Below are 18,304 nucleotides of genomic sequence, written 5' to 3'. Positions count from 1 at the left end.
TTCATAAATGCATTTTTCCTTTAAGCATTATTGGAAAAAAAAAAAGCATTTGGGGTATACTATAAAATCTCATGCCTCCTTAAACTGGACACACATTCACACTATTCTTGATGCCTAAAAGTCATGATGAGCATCAGTTACTGGGCTACAACTCAGAGTTTGGAAGACCTATCAAAATACATAAAATTTCACTGTATTGTTTACATTAAATACTTAGATTAGACAGCCCTAAATTTCTATGCTTTTAATTCCTGTGCCTTTTAAATTTTATTTCTTTTTTTAATTTTTTCTGTTTCTTACATCACTAGTACTTCTTACTGGCATTTATCCAAAAGAACATTAACAACCCGTGTACCATACTGTGTCAATCTCTTCCAATTTGTTAGGGGTACTTGGCAAATTAAAACCAAGCCCCTCAGAACTTTACACAAACGAAGACTCCGGAAAGAAAGTATGAAACGATCTGCAGTGGTCAAAATCTATGAACTGTAGCTCATGGACCTTATGACATCTCTCTTGGTTTACCACTAGGATCCCAACTAGGTAAGTGAAATTGTGCAAATGTGAATTTCAGATTGCTGCAGTATTATCCTGACCATGGCTAGCCTCAGACCATGTGTTACTTTTTAACCCATGTCATTTTCTGCTGGAGATACTTCGGTGGGCTTGGTAAGGCTATGATGAGGATACCCACGGTACAGATGAAACACAGTAACATGCAGCTGAGCCTGACCAGAAACACCAGCCCTCCCAGTTCATGAAACCAGTGTTCCCTGCCCCACCTTTTCTGGGCTTCTGCGGATTTGCAAACATGGTCCGATTCCCCCAGAACTGGGACGAAGGACAGCATGTCAGGGCCTCCCTGGTGGACAGTACCGAGACAGGAAAGAACCCAAAAGGCACCAGGAACTCACAGAGCAGGAAGTGGGAGACAAGGTTGAAGCCATCCAGCTGTTGCATGGCTTTCTCTAGGCTATCTCCCATCAAGCTGGGGCCTGGAATCTGCCAGGACTTCAGACTAAATGCATCTTCTTCTTCTTGCCAGGACCTCTCACACACTCAATGTCTCAAGAGCCCACTTGGCCAGGGCCCCCAAAGGCAGCACACCCTTCTCCACTGCAAGGAGGGTGGCAGCCTCAGCAACACAATGGGCGGAGACAAGCCAAGCACAGTGCCAGCTAAACACAGTCTGATCTGCTGCCATGTGCACACATTAGTAGCTGCCTCTTACAGCAGACACACCGGGGTGCTGGGAGGAAATAAACAAGGTTAACCTGAAGAGGCCAGAATTTCCCACCAAATTAACAAGTCTACCCAACAGCCCTAGGTTGAGGTGCTAAGGGGTGTGATAAAGGAGCCCCATGTGACAATCCTGTGTCTTCTGGGTGCCTTCACTAAACAGAATGGGGGAGAACAGAGAGCAAAGTGTCATACACACCTTCCCCTCCTGCCTGCAGATCTCCATATCCCGGTGGGACAGCTGTTCTCCTATCTCCCCAAAAAGCCCCGCAACATTTTAGTGCAAGAATACAAAGGGTCTCTGGCCTCTGCGAAAGTCATCACAGTTTTAAAAGCGAAGGCCAACTAGCTCAGCAGGCCTGGGGTTTTCTCAAGCCCCACAGGGTGGCCCAACCCCAGAGCAAAACTGAAACCCTTGCCTTCCGGGAGGCATGAAGAACAGCTGGGACCTAAAGCAAGAAGCCTGGGCCAGTTGCCCTGGATTCAGGATCGTGTTCCTCCAGTGAGGAAGCTAGGGGCCTTGCAGAGGCGATTCCAACCTGGGGGGGGGGGTTGAGGGGGCGGGGGGAGTGGGGGGATGGTGATGACCAAAGGAAAATTCAGACAAGCAATAACTAGCTGAAAGGGTGTGGGAGGGTCTTCAGATCAATACCAACCCCAAGCCAATGCCACCCTGTCCGCAATAAACATGTGGTCTTTGCCCCTGTGTGTTTCACAGAAGTTGTTCAAATTGTTCCACCTTTCCCCATATCCTCCCTGCTCCCTCCCCCCACCGGCGTACACATAGTTACATAAAAACATCTTAAACGTGGGACCCAAATCCTTCAGTCCGGGGGAGGACCGGGAAACGATAGGGAGCTGCTCGGGCGCACGGTCTGATCATTAGTTGGGATTACATAATCATACAGACAAGGGCTGGAGAAGGTTCCGTGGAGCTCAGTTCAGCGCACACCCCATTCTCCGCCACCACCCACACCCAGAGCCCAGAAAGCAAGCCAGTTTTAACACAACCGAAGCACACGATGTGGCTTGGAGGTTTGGGGGGCGGGGGCACCTGGCTGCTGCTGTGAAAATGCCAGGGGCTGCCAGAAACAGACCCTCCCGCCTGCAAACCACTGTCCCCAAAGTTCAAGGGAGGGCAGAGCCACAGAAGTTGTCCTGACTTGCAACGTAAACCGATGCAGCCACGTTCACCAAAACCAACGCCCGGCCTCCCAGCTCCTCTACACCACTTGGGTCCCAGCCTATGCGGGTTCAGGCTGTCTGCCACGTTCAGCAGTCCCCAGGCAGCCCCTGCAATCTCAGCCGGGGCCATTCAGCACCACCCGCGTTTCTAATTTTAAAAGATGGTAAAACGTGGGGCACAGCTTGGAGAGGGGGGCACCCCCTTTGCTAGCTGTACGGCAAGAATCCCCAACAGAGCAGGAGTTTGGTTTCTGTTTGGTTTTGTTTGCAGGGGAGGCAGCTGGTGATTCTGCTTTAGGAACATGGGGGGGGGGGGGTTAAGGGGAAAAGGGAAAAGCTCTTCCACTGCCTTGGGACCCAGCACCCACCCTCCCACCACCACCACCAATCTCCTTTTAGGCAGCAGAGATGGCTTGGGTCGCCCTGCACCCTCCCGGGGCGGCAGCCAGGGCAGCAGCAGGCAGTGCAGGTGCGGCGGCGGCGAGGCGATCGCCGGGCCGCGGAGGCTCCGGAGCGAGCCGGTGGCCCGGGCGCCGGTGCGGGGCGGCGGCGGGCGAGCGGGGAGCGCACGGCGCGCACAGGGTTACAGCCGCGGCCGCCCGGATTGACGCGCGGGGGTCACTTGAGGCTCGCACCGCTCCCCCGGCACCAGGCCGAGCAGCCGCTCAGCCCACCGAGGGCACCGCACGCCGCGCGGGCCGCCCACCGGCCACCTTGCCCAAGAAAGGCAACGACAAGACGGAATCGCAGCCCGCTATTCCACTTCCCTGTGGCGGCCGCAGGCAAAAGCACAATAAATAAAATCCAGTGCAAGGAATCCATCCGCCGAATAAAAATCCAGAGTCCCCTACCTTCGGCCTTGGGATGGCAAACTGGTCCTGTGTTCTCTGACCCACGGATCCAGCCCCTTCTTCATGAATTATTCCGGTCAGTCGGGATTTTGTGCATTTTTTTCATGAACACCTGTTTCAAGTAAGGGGTAAAGACCTTATTGAAAGAATTGTCCTTAAAAAATAACGCGTGCATGCATATGTCCATCCAGGCATGCACGCGTGTTTGTATACACACATGTGCACACGGCATGTACATGTACATTGAAGCACCAAACTAGGCAGTTGGATAATGGGAGAGTCGGCTGGTTGTGAGCATGCTCGCGCCGGGAACAGATCCACCCTCTGTTATTCCTCTGAATAAATATAAATCACGATCAGAAACCCAAACAGTAGCATCCCTCTTGAATTCCTGCTGCTGAAAAACACGGAATAAATTCAGCCCGCAGACACAGAATCTAATCAGCAGCTGTTTGCTGAATCCAGAGCCAACCCATGCCTTGCTTGTCTTTTCCACTATGAGTCCAGACCTTTTTTTTTTTTTGAAAGGGGTTTTAACCTTTTAAAGATACAGTACACCAATTACCACTTCTGAATAGCTATTCCTCCAAGTACAGGCGGCTAGTCCCATGCCTACAGCCACAGGGCAGGCTTGCACGAAGTGATGATGATTTCATTTATCTGTGCCTTTTTAACAAAATACAGAGAAAGAGAGAGGGAGAAGACAAATGCAAGGTATAAAACTAGAGACACATTTATTGCAGTGATGGGCTTCCCGGTGACTAATCAGCGTGTTATGTAAACACCATGATCCTTCACTTCTGAACACACATTGATGGGGTCAGACAATGCAGGGGATGCCTGTCACCCCTCGTAAGCCCCTAACTGCTGTCGGAGGACCAGGGAGCTTGCCAAAGAGGCTGAAGGAAGTGGGGACTTGTGCCCCCTCAAGAGTTAACCAAAGGACACTCTTGTCCTATCTTGCCCTATGGATTCAGGTGCCCTTTCCTCAAACTAAAGAATCATTCTGGCACAATTTTTAAAGTATAATGTAATCTAGGACCAGATCTTATTCCAAGACTTTTTTTTTTCTCCAACCAGAATCTGGAATCAAAACTACTGCCCAAACCTTTAGAGTCTCTAAGATTCAGACTTAGGCCTTTCTTTGAGATTTTGTTAACAACACTTTTTTTCCCCAGGGCTAGGTTGAGCACAGAGGTAGAAACATGCAGTGGGGGAGGGGGAAGATAATCCCCCAACCCCCATTTTTTAAAAAATTATTCATTAAGTATTTCAGCCACCCAGATGGTATTTATTCCAATTTTGTTTTGGTTTTTAAAGAGGCAGCACCAAGAAGGAACCAAAACTCCTAACCTCACTTACGTCTGAAAGGAGAGAAAATGCCCTTTATAGTTTCTTTTTTCACCCAGGAGCCCCTGAGCTCCAGAATGGCACTGGCTGCTTCTCCTCTGGTCCCACCCAGCAGCAGCAGCAGCAGCTTACCTGAAGAGCAACCCTGGTGTTCCTACAGCCACTCCCTGGGGCATGTCCCTCTAGCATGTCCCCCTAGCATCAGAGCCCATTCCTTCCCTTGGCAAACCACTAAAACCAATGTGCTGTCCCCCTCCCACCTCGTGGCAGGCACTGCCTGTGCTGAGCCCTCCCAGCCACACACACACTCTCTTCTCTCCTCTCTTCCAGGGCTCTTTAGCAGAAAATTATCATATTTCATGTGTCATCGCCCTAGCTAGCTGGGCCTGGCCCCGATTGGCTAGACACTGGCAGCCGGAAATGTCACCAGCCACACAGGTTGGAACTGGCTCTCCCGCGCCGTGCCTGAGGCCACCAGGGACCTGAGCCCAGGAGGCAATGTGACAAGGCTCAGACCTACCACAGGGAGCCCTGCACTCCTTTCCCTGGTCTGGCCCCATGCCCTCTCCCAGCTTCTCTCTGTACCCAGCCCTGGGGGAGGGGACTGCCAGAGGATGTGGACAGAGTCTCTAGCCAGGCTGGGAGCCAGACCTGCCTCCAGCAGCAGGGAGAGAGGGAGCCACTGAAATTCCTCTTCTTCCCAGCATGTTGGGGAAGAAACTAAAGATATCTCTGTTGGGTTTTAAAGATGTGGAGAAAGTGTTCCTGACAAAAACAGTCTCTCACATGTTAAAAAAATAAAATTGTCAGTAAGGCTGGGTAAAGACAAGATTTTTTCACCCTTGGAAGTTTATCCGCTGCCGTTCTTTACTGCCCATCCAACGTCCCCTGAACCGAGGTGTCATAATCATAATATCCCAAGGCTGTCAGGGAACCCAGAAGGTGGCTCAGTCCATCCTCTTCCCTTAAACAGAGCAGCCCTGACCCACCAGAAAACTACCAGAGAAGGAAGGAAGCTTCTTCACTTGGCGTTGCAATGCCTCATGATATCACATGACTTTTTAAGAGTTGGGTGGTCTTTGCAGTGACCAACCCGAGTCACCGTGGCTCTGATTTAAGCTTCGTCCCTCTTGCCCTCTCTTTGGCACGTTTAATGTGACCCGCCGTTTGTCTCACCTCATTCTGTTCTCCTGACCAAATTAAACCCTATCTCTGGGAACATTTTTGTGAAAGCTGATTCTCAAACCTTTAATTATGCTGCTTTATTCTTTAGACAGGGGAGAAAAACCTCCCAGAGCCAGAGGAGGCTGAAAGGTCATTTGGTCCAGAATCCATACGATGCTTCATTCTCCTCTATTTTCACTTTGGAGCTTTGGGTCTCTGAGATGGTTAGGTGGTTACTTCCTCTCCTCCAAAGGAAAAATTTATACAACCAAAATCCGAGTGGCAGTGCTGGGAACCAGAGAAAGATGCCATCAATAAAGCCAACATTTTGGAAAATATGAAGATGTGAAGTAGATGGGATGCGGGCGAGGACGTGCTGAAAAAGTCATGGGCCTGCACAGACTTCCTAAGAAGAAAGTGCTTAGGTTTCCAGGAAAGGGTCCTAGAAAATCCCAAGCTCAGAGGATCAGAGAGTGAACAAAAGGTCATGGGCATCAGTTCAGAAGCAAATTAAAGGACAGCAGGAACAAACTGGTCGTCTCCATCTGGAATGACAGTCATTCCACAGCACCTTTGGAAAGTGGAAAATTTGTCCCTAATATGGGTAGAAGTCAAAGGCTGAATTGGGGCAAGCCCCCAGCTCATTTGGGAATGAGGAGAAGGAGGAGGAGGAGATGGAGGAGGAAAAGATTGTTTAAGTAATCAGAGTAGACACAAGATATAACAGAGAGATCCAGAATATCCAAAATTAGCCTGACAGGAGTTCCAGAAAGAGACAACATAGTTCATGAATGCAATAATCAAAGAAGAAAAAGAAGATCATTTCCTTGAGTTGAAGAAAGACTTTAGGCCTTAGATCATGAAAGTCTAAGTGCTAGGCAGCAGTGTGACTGAAAGAATTTACAATTCTAGATGTAGCTGGTACTCTAAGAACAAAGAGAAATAACTACCAGCTTCCTGATAGGGGAGAAAAATCAGGCTGCTTAAAAGAAAAGAAAATCAGACTGGATATCATACTTCTCATCTTCAATGCTCTGCAAAGGCAGTGGCATAATTTTTACAGAATTCTAAGAGAATATTATTGTAACTCAAGAATTCTACCAGCTGCCAAACTATAATTTCTCTCATATGTGATGACAAAAGAAAGGCATATTCAAAGACAGAAATTATATCACCCCAATACCACTTTATTACATTTTTTCAAAAATTACTTGAAGATCTATTCTGGAAAAAAAAAAAAGCCAGAATAATGAACTCAAGAAAGGAGAAGATATGTTATATAAGAAAATATAACACGGAATAAAGCCAATAAAAGGTATGGTTAAGTATAAAAATAATTGATAATGTGGTTGTAAAGCTTAATTGTGAGAAGTTTTGAAATATTAGACAGACAGAGATATCAGGAATTAAAGTTTCATATGATTTCAACAACAGAAAAATGAAAATCTCAATAGAATGAGTAAGTAAAATCACTAGAATAAAAAATTGGATGAGAGGATCATTATGGAAGGCAGACAATTAGAATTCCATCTATCTCCTCTCTTCCCACAACCACATTAAAATGATAATAAGGAAGTTTTTTAAGTTGAAATACAGAATGACAAAGAAAACAGTAGAAGAGCCATTAGCCAAGAAAATTGAAAAGGAAAGTTGGGGGGGCTGAAATTATCAACTATATACTTTAATACTATCATAAATAAAACAGTATATAGCATAGATATAGAAACCTACAAAATGGGTTAATGGAAATGAATAAAATCAAGTAACAGATTCAAGTGCAGCATTTGCTGAAAACTGAATTTTCAATCAATAGGGCAAAGAATGTATAATGTCAGACTGAGACTATTTTTTAAAAATATTACTTCTAAATCATATCTTATACAAAATATAGTCTATTTCCATGGGAAAAAAAAACACAAGAAAAAGTAGATGTTATGATTTTGATCAGTAAATCACAGAATATTATAAAGTTGTGATTTTTTTCCCTAATAGTGTTAAGAAGATAATGTGGTTACCCCATCTCTGCTTAAACTCCATTGTGTTAAGCCCCCAAAGATATCCACTTCCTAGTCTCTGGAAACGCTGACTATTACCTTATATGGCAAAAAGTATGATTAATTGAAGGATCTTGGGGTGGGGAGATTATCCTGAATTATCTGGGAGGGCCCTAAATGTAATCAAAGTATCCTTTTAAGAGGGAGGCAGAGGGCCTACAGGAGGAGGCAATGTGACCATAGAGGCTGAGACTGGAGTGATATGGCCACAAACTGGGAAGCCACCATAATCTTGGAAGAGACTAGGGCCAGAGTCATTCCCTAAAGGCTCTGGAAGGAGCACAGCCCTGATGACTCCTTGATTTCAGCCCAGTGAAACTGATTTCAGATTTCTGGCCTCCAGAACTCTAAGCAAACAAATACCTGGTTTTAAGCCACCAAGTTTGTGGTCATCTGCTACAGTAGCCATTAGAAACCAATACAGGCACCATGATGAGAGAGAGGACTTCCTAGGGGGTATAATAATGATTATCGCCTGCAACAACACTTTCTCTGTGCCTGGTGCTGCTAAACTACATTCATATCTAATTTCATTTAATTTGCATGGGAGTAGGGAGTAGAGAGTTGCGGTTAGTATAACTCTAGTACTTAGTAGTATGTATGCCTGGGCATGTTAGATAAACTTCTAATGCTGCTTTACCTCACCTGGAAAGTAGAGGTAAGAATGGCACCTATCTGATGGGATTATTAAGAACAAAGCAAGACCATCTATGTAAAGTGCTTAGAACAGTGCCCAGTGATAAGGGCTCCATAAATGAGAAAGTTCTTCCTTATGCTGGGCTGCAGTCAGTCTCTCATGGGTCCTCTCAGTGATTCTAGTTCTGCCCTTTGGATACATACTATTTAACTGTGGTTCAAATCTCCCAAGACAATGCCATCAGGAATCTTAGCTTCTCCAAACTAAAAATAACCAACGCCTTCAATAATTGCTCTTGCAAATTCATCCAGAGTCCTTTTCCAACCTGACACTAACTCTGAACACATTCTCACACATCTTAGGGTTTGGTCCCAGACTTATCACCATCATTGTTCTGGAATAGGAGTTGGCAAACTCCTTTGGTGCAGGCTTTTTTTTTTTTATTTTTTAAATAATCCATGAGCTAAGAATGGTTTTTGCATGTTTAATGGATTATAAAAAACAAAAGCAGGGTGTCTGGTTGGCTCAGTCAGTTAAGTGTCAGCCTTCAGCTCAGGTCATGATCCCAGCGTCCTGGGATCGAGTCCCACATCAGGCTCCTTGCTGGGCAGGGAGCCTGCTTCTCCCTCTGCCTCCGTCTTCCAGTGCTTGCTCTCTCTCTCTCTCTCTCTCTCTCTCTCTGACAAATAAATAAATAAAATCTTTAAAAAAAAAAAAAAGCAGAAAACAATTTGCAACCATACATGGACTGCAAATTCTAAAATATTTACTGTTTGTCTCTTTTTAGAAAAAGTTTGCTAACCCCAGTTCTACAAGATACTACACTTTTATCAACACAATGTAATATTGCCCAAGACTTTTTTTTTTTGCAAACGAATTGCGCTATTATGTCATATATATATAAAATATATTCTATTATGTTGACTTAATTGTAAGACTCTTACAGATTCAGTCAGTATCCATTCACCTCTCCTTATCTAACAGTATTTTTTTAAGGCTAGGAATAAGGCTACTAGTTAAAGACTACATTTCCCAGCCTGCCTTGTAGGAAGGTGTGGCCAAGCAACTAGGTTCTAGCCAATGGCATATAAGCAGATGAGAATTGTAGCATTTCCTACTCCCACTCTTAAAGGGAAGGATCATGCCCTCCCTTCCCTCTTGCCTTTCTCAGTGACTGGAAATGGAGACCTGACAGCCTTGTGTATGAAGGGTAGTAGAGCAACAAGATAGAAGGATCCTGGGTTGCTGGTGCTGTTGCTACACCCTGTACTGCTTATTCTCAGTTTGTGAGACAGACAGACACTTTCCATTTACTTACACCATTGTAATTTTAGGTCTAGGACAGAAACTGAATCTGTGCCCTAACCAATACAAATATCGATTTCATCTCCCAAGTATCTTTCACACTTGCGGCTGCTAAGCCACACATCTCCCCCATTCTGCACTCATGCAATTAATTTTCTGGGCCCCATCACAAGACCTTACATTTAGCTCCATTATATTTCATAGCGGAGAATCAGTCCATCATTTTACCCTGACATCTGGGACCCAATTCTGCCATCCAAAGTATCTTCCACCCTTTTTAGTCTCACATCACTCTTCAAAAGGCACTTTAGTCATAGCACCCTAAAACCAATATTCACCAATACCTGATTGAGATTAAGAATAATGTAATGGAAAGGATAGTGACCTCAGTTCATGGGGAAGGACATAACAGATTAAGCTAAATTCAAATAGAGGAGGAGGAGGAGGAGAGGGTGGAGATGAGCAATTATGAAGAGCTTACTATGTTCCAGGCACCCTACTGGGAATTCCCCCATTGTTATGGCATTTAGTAAATATTTCTTTCATTCATTCATTTTTAAAGTAGTAATTTTAATTTTTTGAAGCAGTAACTATAAACACCTCCTATTGGGCCAGAAAACCACAGCCCATCCAAATCCCTCTTTGCCTATGTCCATGTGCATGCCCATCCTCTCTTTGGTCACCTGCAGAGTGCACTGCCAGCATTCCTTACCAGGCTCACAGCCAAAGTGAAAATATCCCAAGCACCTAACTCAAGAATTGTTCCAATGTAGGACACTAGATGGTATTTTCATAAACCTCTATACTGGGTCATCTTGAGACAGATAAGAAGTTCATATTGGCTCTCTGTAGAGCTGCAAGGCAGAAGGACTGAGCAGATAGGTTCTGAGTGGGGTCAGACCATCTGGGTTCAAACTCTGTAGACCTTGAGTTAATTGCTTAATCCTTTCTTGCCTTGATTTCCTCATTTGTAAACTTTGGATCCTTATTACAACCATCAAAGCCAGATTTCTGCCCTAGCTTGCAGATAATGAAGGTGAGGCTTCTGTTCTTTGTCCAAAGGCAGATGAAATAATCATCAGATGAGAATTAAACTCTAGGTTCATTTGATTCCCATCTCATGGTTCTTCCTCTTCCAAAAACAAAGAAGGAAGATATGATAAAAGGCAGAAAATAAGTTACCAAATCACGCCAAAAAGGGTGACCTGCCCACCAGAGAGATGGTCATATGATTTTTTGTGATGCCTAAGAAGACAATGAAATGAAGTTAATGGTGGTTTTCTTCCAAATCCCTTAGAGAAGATGTCACTGATTAGAGTTGAACAATATCCTAGGGTGGCTCAAGTTCTTCTTCTTTTTAAATCATTCAGCTTGTCTGGGGACCTTCATGGGATGGTTTCCAAAAGAGAAAATAAACCCAACCAAGGCCAAGGTGTGTCCCCCTTCTTGCTTCTGCTTACCTAAAAGCAAATAATTTGGGATCTAAAGCCACACATCCACACACATATGCACATTACACATAAGTGTGTATGCACACACACACACACACACACACAACAACAACAACAACAACAAAACCTTAGAGCATTTAAACCTTAAGGTGTGAGGAGACCCATCAGGGACCTCATGGATCTATGGCAGATGCTGAATGTCACCAGGAAGTTCACAGACTCTCCAGCAGAAGTGACAACAGGAAAAAATCTCTGACCCTGTTTAGAATCAATGCCCTAATGGAATAGTCATCAACTTATGAACAAGAAAAAAAGGTATATTAAGATAAATTAGGAAAATATGTGAGTTAAAGTCCCTGGCAGCCTGAGGATCCTGTTTAAGATTGCATATCAAAATTCCTACAGAGTTCTAGAGAAATATAGGTTCTCCCAAGTTTCTACAGGAGCACCTTGGTATATGTACCTCTTTAAATTTCCATAGGTACTTCTGAAAATCCTAGTGAAAAATTACTGCTGGCTTCAGCTGGAGAAAAATGTGGTCTCATCAAATTTTGCCAGGTCCAGATACCAACAGAATAAATGTGATATAGAGATATTCCAATGGATGAAGGAGTCTAAAAATTACGTCCATAGATTCAGTCTATTAACAATATAACATAAATACCATTGGCTAAAGTCAGAACAAGAAATGGAGTTGGAAGGTACGGGAACAAGGGCTTTCTAATATGCCAGAAAGCTGGAGGCAGAGACTGCTCAGCTAACCAATTCCTGGAGTCTGTCTGACTCTACTTTTTCTCCCAGATGATGATATGGCCTTACCAGACTGAGTTTGAGTTCAAGGGCCGGGAGAGCCCAATGTTGGTAAGAATTCTCTTCTAAGGAAGCATCAAGCCAAGTGATTAGAGAAGTCCCTCCTATGTTGGAAGCTTCTAGTGCAAAAAGAATATGATATAGCAAAAAACAAGCTCCTCAGACCTCATAAAATTCTACATGGGGCAGCCAGTGACATGGCAGTCATGCACCCCAAATGGGTACTCCAGGTGCCTACCAGTCCTGTACTTAGGCCACCTGACTCCCTTTTCCATGTGACCACCCAGCTTCTGGGCAGTTTGCATATCCTGGCTAAATAAAGTCTATGTGTGTATGAGGTACAGGAAGGGGGAAGTTTCTTTTCTGGCAGCCCACAGCCCACCCAAAAATGCTGCAAGAACAAACATAGGGAAATCATAAAATGCAGATATGAGGCCACAACTGCAAAGAGGAATCTAAACAATCCATAGGAACAGGATTAGAAATTGCATTCAGATGGGAAAAGAGCTCTGACTAGAAAAGATCATGAACAACTACCACAAATTACATGTAACTTATTACATTCACCAGGGATCCAAAACTCACATGCCTTCAGGGGCCATACAAATAACATAAGAGTCTGAAACAGTGTAGTGTAAGCAAAGGAGAGCTATAGCAATCATGCTTCCCTGCAAATCTAATAAACAAACAACCAGACAAAAGCTGTGTTGGCTAGAAACTGTTTGAATCAGAAGAGGAACTGCCAATTTGTATCCCTTGGCCCCAATGATCACAGTCAGTAAAAGAAGAGAAGAGGAAAAAAAATTCATCCTTTCTTAGAAAGATAAAGATAATTGGTTGTTTTTTAAAAAAGAATTTTAAAGTCATCATCACTTCCAAGACCTAGTTGAGACAGGACACAAAACCAAAGTAAGATCTAGAAAGAGTTAAAGAATGTCTTCAAATAAGTTGGTCAGATGGTCTTCAAATAAGTTGGTCAGATGGTCCCGTCAGTAATTCTCAGGTTGGAGTCCCAAGAGTGCAGTGAATCACATGGTGGGTGAGGTAGTATGCAAGATACTTTTCTAAACAAGTCTCATTTACAGGCTAAAGGTGTCCATGCTACTCCCTAATAGTACAAGAGAGCTTCTGTTTCTTTCTTTGGGGATATTTCATCAAAAGCTCTCCCAATTTTTTTTCTTTTTCTTTTGAAATACTTTCAGACTTATAGAAGAATAGTAAAGATTGTACAAAGAATTCCCACATACCCTTCACCCAGCTTTCCCTGATGTTAATTAACATCTCACGTAACCACAGTACAATGATCAAAACCAGGAAACTGATATTGGTACCATGCTATTAACTATACATTTTCCTCTAATTCTGCCGGTTTTTCCACTAATGTTCTTTTTCTGTTCCAGGTTTCAATCCAGGATTACACATTGCATTTGGTTCTTTCTCCTGGGTCTCCTGTGATCTGTGGTTCTTCCTCAGGCTTTTCTTGACTTTTCTGCCCTTGACACTTTTACAGAGCACTGGTCAGGTATTTTGTAGACTGTCCCTCAATTTGAGTTTATCTGATGTTTTCTCATGATGAGATTGGAGTTATGGTTTTCAGCAAGAATACCACCGAAGTGATGTGCCTTATCAGTACATCAAATCAGGGAAGGAGTCACAATGTCAGGATGTCTGATGTCTGGTAATGTTAACCTTGATCCCTTGGTTAAGGAAGAGGCATCCACGTTTCTCCACTAAAAAGTTACTATTTTTCCCTTGGTAGTTGACAAATATTGGGGGAGGGTACTTTAAACCCATGCAAATGTCTGTTTCTCTTTAGACTTTCACTCACTAATTTTAGGATTCCTCATGCAACTGTCAGCAGTTATGGCTGTGGTGTTCCAATGGTGATTTTATATCTCCCTCAATTCCTCTATATATATTAATTGGAATTCTTCTATAAGAAGAGTTGTCCTTTCTCCCCATTAAATACCCATATTATTCTACTTTTCTTTTTATCAATATGAACTCATGGATATTTATTTTTTTTTTTTGTTATAACCTATTATATCCTTTGGGGGATGTCTGAAATTGTTCCAGCTTGGACCATTGAGACATCCATCATGATAGCTCTTGTATTTCACAAAACCCTGTTGTTTTGTTGTTGTTGCTGATTAGCACTTCTTTATTTCATGGCACCACAGATGCTCCAGGATCATCTTATATTTTCTCTCCTCACTCTCAAAGTCTACTTTTCCAAGGAGTCCCCATAATTGGCATTTAGAAACTCATATCTGGACACTAAGTGTGCTCATTACTACAGGGATGCAGTTTCTAGGCCATCTCAGTGCTTTGTCAGTCTGGCTAGCTGGAGGTTTATTAATTTCATTGATCTTTTCAAAGAACCAACTTTTGGTTTGATTAATACTTCTGAATTGCTTTTCTATTTCTAATTCATTTGCTCTTATCTTTATTATTACCATCCTTCTGTTTGCTTTAGTTTTCATTTGCTCTTCTTTCTCTATTTTTAAGATGGATGCTTCTATTAGTGGCTGGAGACCTTTTTTCTTTCCTAATATAAATCATTTAAGCTATAATTTCACTCCTAAGCACTGCTGTGGCTGCACCTCACAAATTTGACATGTGTGTTTCCTTTTTATTCAGTTAAAAATATTTTCAAATTCTTCTTCTTTGATATATAGGTTATTTAGATGTATGTGGTATATTTTCCATATATTTTGGAGTTTTCTGGGTATATTTCTGTTACTGACCTCTGGTTTACTTCCATTCTAGTTCATAAGCATACTTTATATAATTTCATTATTTTAAAGTTGTTAAGGTTTGTTTTATAGCCCAAAATATAGTATCTTGTGGTGATGTTCCCTGTGCACTACAGAAGGATGTGTTGTAAAGAGGAGTATTCTGTAAATATCAATTAGATAAAGTTGGTTGACAACACTGTTCAGGTCATTATATTCTTAACATTCCTCCTACTTCTTCTATCATTTACAGAGAAAAGAACATTGATGTTTTCAATTCTAATTATGAAGTTGTCTATTTCATTTTTCAATTCTATCAGCTTTTGCATTATGTATTTCAGAACTTTGTTGTTAAATACATACCTACTTAGGATTGTTACTTCTTGGAGAATTGAGCCTTCTATAATTACTTAATCACTCTTTATTCTTGAGAACACTCTTCACTCTAAAATCAATATTGGGGGTGCCTGCATGGCTCAGTGGGTTAAAAAGCCTCTGCCTTTGGCTCAGGTCATGGTCTCAGGGTCCTGGGATCGAGCCCCACATCGGGCTCTCTGCTCCGCAGAGAGCCTGCTTCCTCCTCTCTCTCTGCCTCCCTCTCTGCCTACTTGTGATCTCTCTCTGTCAAATAAATAAATAAAATCTTTATAAATAAATAAATAAATCGATTTTGTCTGATATTAATATAAAGACTCCAGCTTTATTTTGGTTAGTGTTTGCATGGCATATCTTTTTTTATCCTTTTACTTTTAACCTATCTGTCTTTATCTTTGAAGCGGGTTTTGTATAGTTTGGTCTTGCTTTTTTTAATCCAATCTGACAATCTCTATCTTTTAAGTGGTATATTTAGACCATTCGCATTTAATGTGATTATTGAGAAGACTGAATTAAAATCTACTATATTGCTAGCTGCTTTTTTATTTGTTCCATCTTTTCTTTCTTTTTTAATTTTATTTTTCTATCTTTTTGTTGTTGTTAACCTGATTTGGGAATGGAGAGAAGGAAGTGTTCTCTGTTGTTCTGATTAAACTTCAGTCTTAGACAAACACTGTATCATTGAGTCTTGGAGATGTAGCCTTCTCAGTGATCTTACCCCTCCTCTGGGTTACTTCTGAATCTAGTATGTGTACCTTCATTTTCCCCAGGAGTTAAGAGTTTTTTCCTGTTCCCTTTAACCAGATATAGTAGGATTTCATCAGTACCCTAAGGATGATAGTGCTCATCCTTACACACATACCACACAAATTAAGGCTTTTATTCCAAAAAAAAAAAAAAAAATCCCTGTGGTTTCTTATCCCTCCCACAGCAACTTCTGTTCCTCTTCTCCAGCAATGTTCTACAAAGGAGACTGTCTGCAGTCTCTCCCAACCATTTCTGTGAGTTCATGGTGGGTTTATGCAGAAATGCCTGCCAAAGGGCATGGATCTCCTTTATTCGTGGCCCCTAGTTTCACCCTCTTTTGCTAGTGTGCGCTCAGCCAGACTCCACCTATTTATCAATCACGCTGGATGAATTCTTACAAGAGTGTGGCTGCCTCCTGCCCAGGTAATTAAGTGTTTATATCTCATTTCTCCCTGCAGATCCTGTCTCTCCCTAAATTCTGACACTACTGGTTTCCCAGAAAGCTCAGTACTCCAGTACACTCAAGAAAAGCTGTGAATTTTCTGTTTGTCAAGACTTTTTTCACTGTAAGTTTGGGAGTAATTCTCTTTCGAGCTCTCTACATCTGTGAGTAGAAACCAGAACCCTACTTCTTTTAATGTAGTACTTAAGCATCTCTTGCCATAGCAATCAGGAGAAGGTATGACAGGTGGTCAGAATAATCATTGCCTTCTTGGAAACTTCCCTAAGGGGACTTAGCAATGACAGATGTCCCAGAAACACCTCTATCTGTTGTTTTTTTGAGAAATATAAGATATTCAGGAACATCCCATAGGAGTTTAAGTAAAATATACATGACGTACACCAATTTTCACAAAGTGGAAGGTGGAACCTATATAAATTGGATATCAGTCAGCTGTAATCCAGGACAATTGTCTGGCTGAAAGCACCTACCAGTCTGCAATTGCCTGGCAAAGAATATGATGCTACAGAGCAAACAGTATGGTTAGCTAAGAATAAATTAACTCTAGAGAATTTCATTTCATTTCATTTAAGTTAATTTCAGAATTTTCATACATGTCACTATTTAGTGAGAAATATGACAGGTGACTGATTACTCAAAATTAGGCCAATGACAAAAATATCTTACTTATGTTTTATTATTTATGATAATTTGCCCAAAGGTAAGCCTTGTCATTAACCATTAACTACTCCATATATTATTATTATTTATCAATAACGACAATGCAACAATACCATTTAGTGATCACTTACTACAAGCCAGAAACAATACAAATATTTTCTCATTTCATCGCATAAAAACTCAGTGAGAAAACTGGGATTCAGAGGGATTATGAAACTTGTCCAATACACAGAGCTAGTATGTGCTAAAACCAGAATTCAATCCCAGGTTAGACTCCTAAGATCTTGCTTTTAACTTGCGACCTAGACTGCCCCAGAATAATGTTAATTAAGATTTTATGTGGCCCATTCACTATTTCCCTCTGTCATTTACAATGCTGGAAGAGGTCCACTCTTGCATAAGAACACAAAAGCATCAGAAATGCCTTACTGGCTAACACCAGTTGTCTGACCAGAAGGACATTTGGTTTCAGAATGGTAACAAGAGACTATTTGTTGAGAGAGCATGACAACTGACCTTTATGAGGTTGGTTTGAAAAAAGGCTATAACTGTCCTCCATATTTTCTAAATTTCTCCTTCTTTCTCTGTATACATATATGCATATATACCAAATATTCTTTTCTTCCTTTTAACACTACACTATGATGCTATCATCCAGTAATTTATTTGTAGTCTCCTTGAAATTATATATATGGTATAATATATATAATGTATCCATAAACCACACTAACTCTTAAGAATAGGGAGCTCAAATTCAAATACAAATAAAAGATGTAAATTTTTTTTCAAATTAGAATTACTTAAAAAATAAAAATAAAGAATAAAGAGCTCTATAACACACCTACTATCACTAATAAAGAGACATAACATGACCTTTCTAAGCTTATCTTAACTACATGGTGCATAGACACTACTAAATCTGCGGGTAGGAGAGACAAGCTACACTCAAGCATGGTTCACCTTACCTAATCAAGCTGTGTAAGATAAGATAGCAGAGTCAAGATGAAGCAATGCAATTGCTAGCAAGTAAAGAGGAAGAGTGCTACAAAGAGCAAAGGGCAATAGTCCTCTGGAGAGATTCAGTTCAAGGGTAAATGTAGAACACCCGCTATCACCCCAAGATGGAAGACCACACGAGGTGACCCTACCAGGATCTTTGAATTTTAACACAAAGCAGTAACTAGTGTTTCACTACCTTTTCCAAGTCAAGATACATACAGAAAATTAATCCATTCAGATGATACGCTGGAAAAGAGAGTCAGAGGCAACTGTTCTAGG

At 42.1% G+C, this 18,304-nt stretch overlaps 1 long non-coding RNA gene across 1 annotated transcript in view; it reads right to left on the bottom strand.

The window, feature by feature from the left end:
- Positions 1-18,304, bottom strand: part of LOC308341430 — a 156,014-nt gene that overhangs the window by 62,873 nt on the left and 74,837 nt on the right. Inside the window, exon 2 of the long non-coding RNA XR_013966708.1 lies at positions 3,276-3,387. This is a non-coding gene — a long non-coding RNA (uncharacterized lncRNA). The remainder of the gene's footprint in view (positions 1-3,275; positions 3,388-18,304) is intronic.

This window comes from Martes martes (assembly GCF_963455335.1).
Source record: "Martes martes genome assembly, chromosome: 4".
Taxonomy (NCBI): domain Eukaryota; kingdom Metazoa; phylum Chordata; class Mammalia; order Carnivora; family Mustelidae; genus Martes; species Martes martes.
This window is presented reverse-complemented; position numbering and strand designations above follow the sequence as displayed.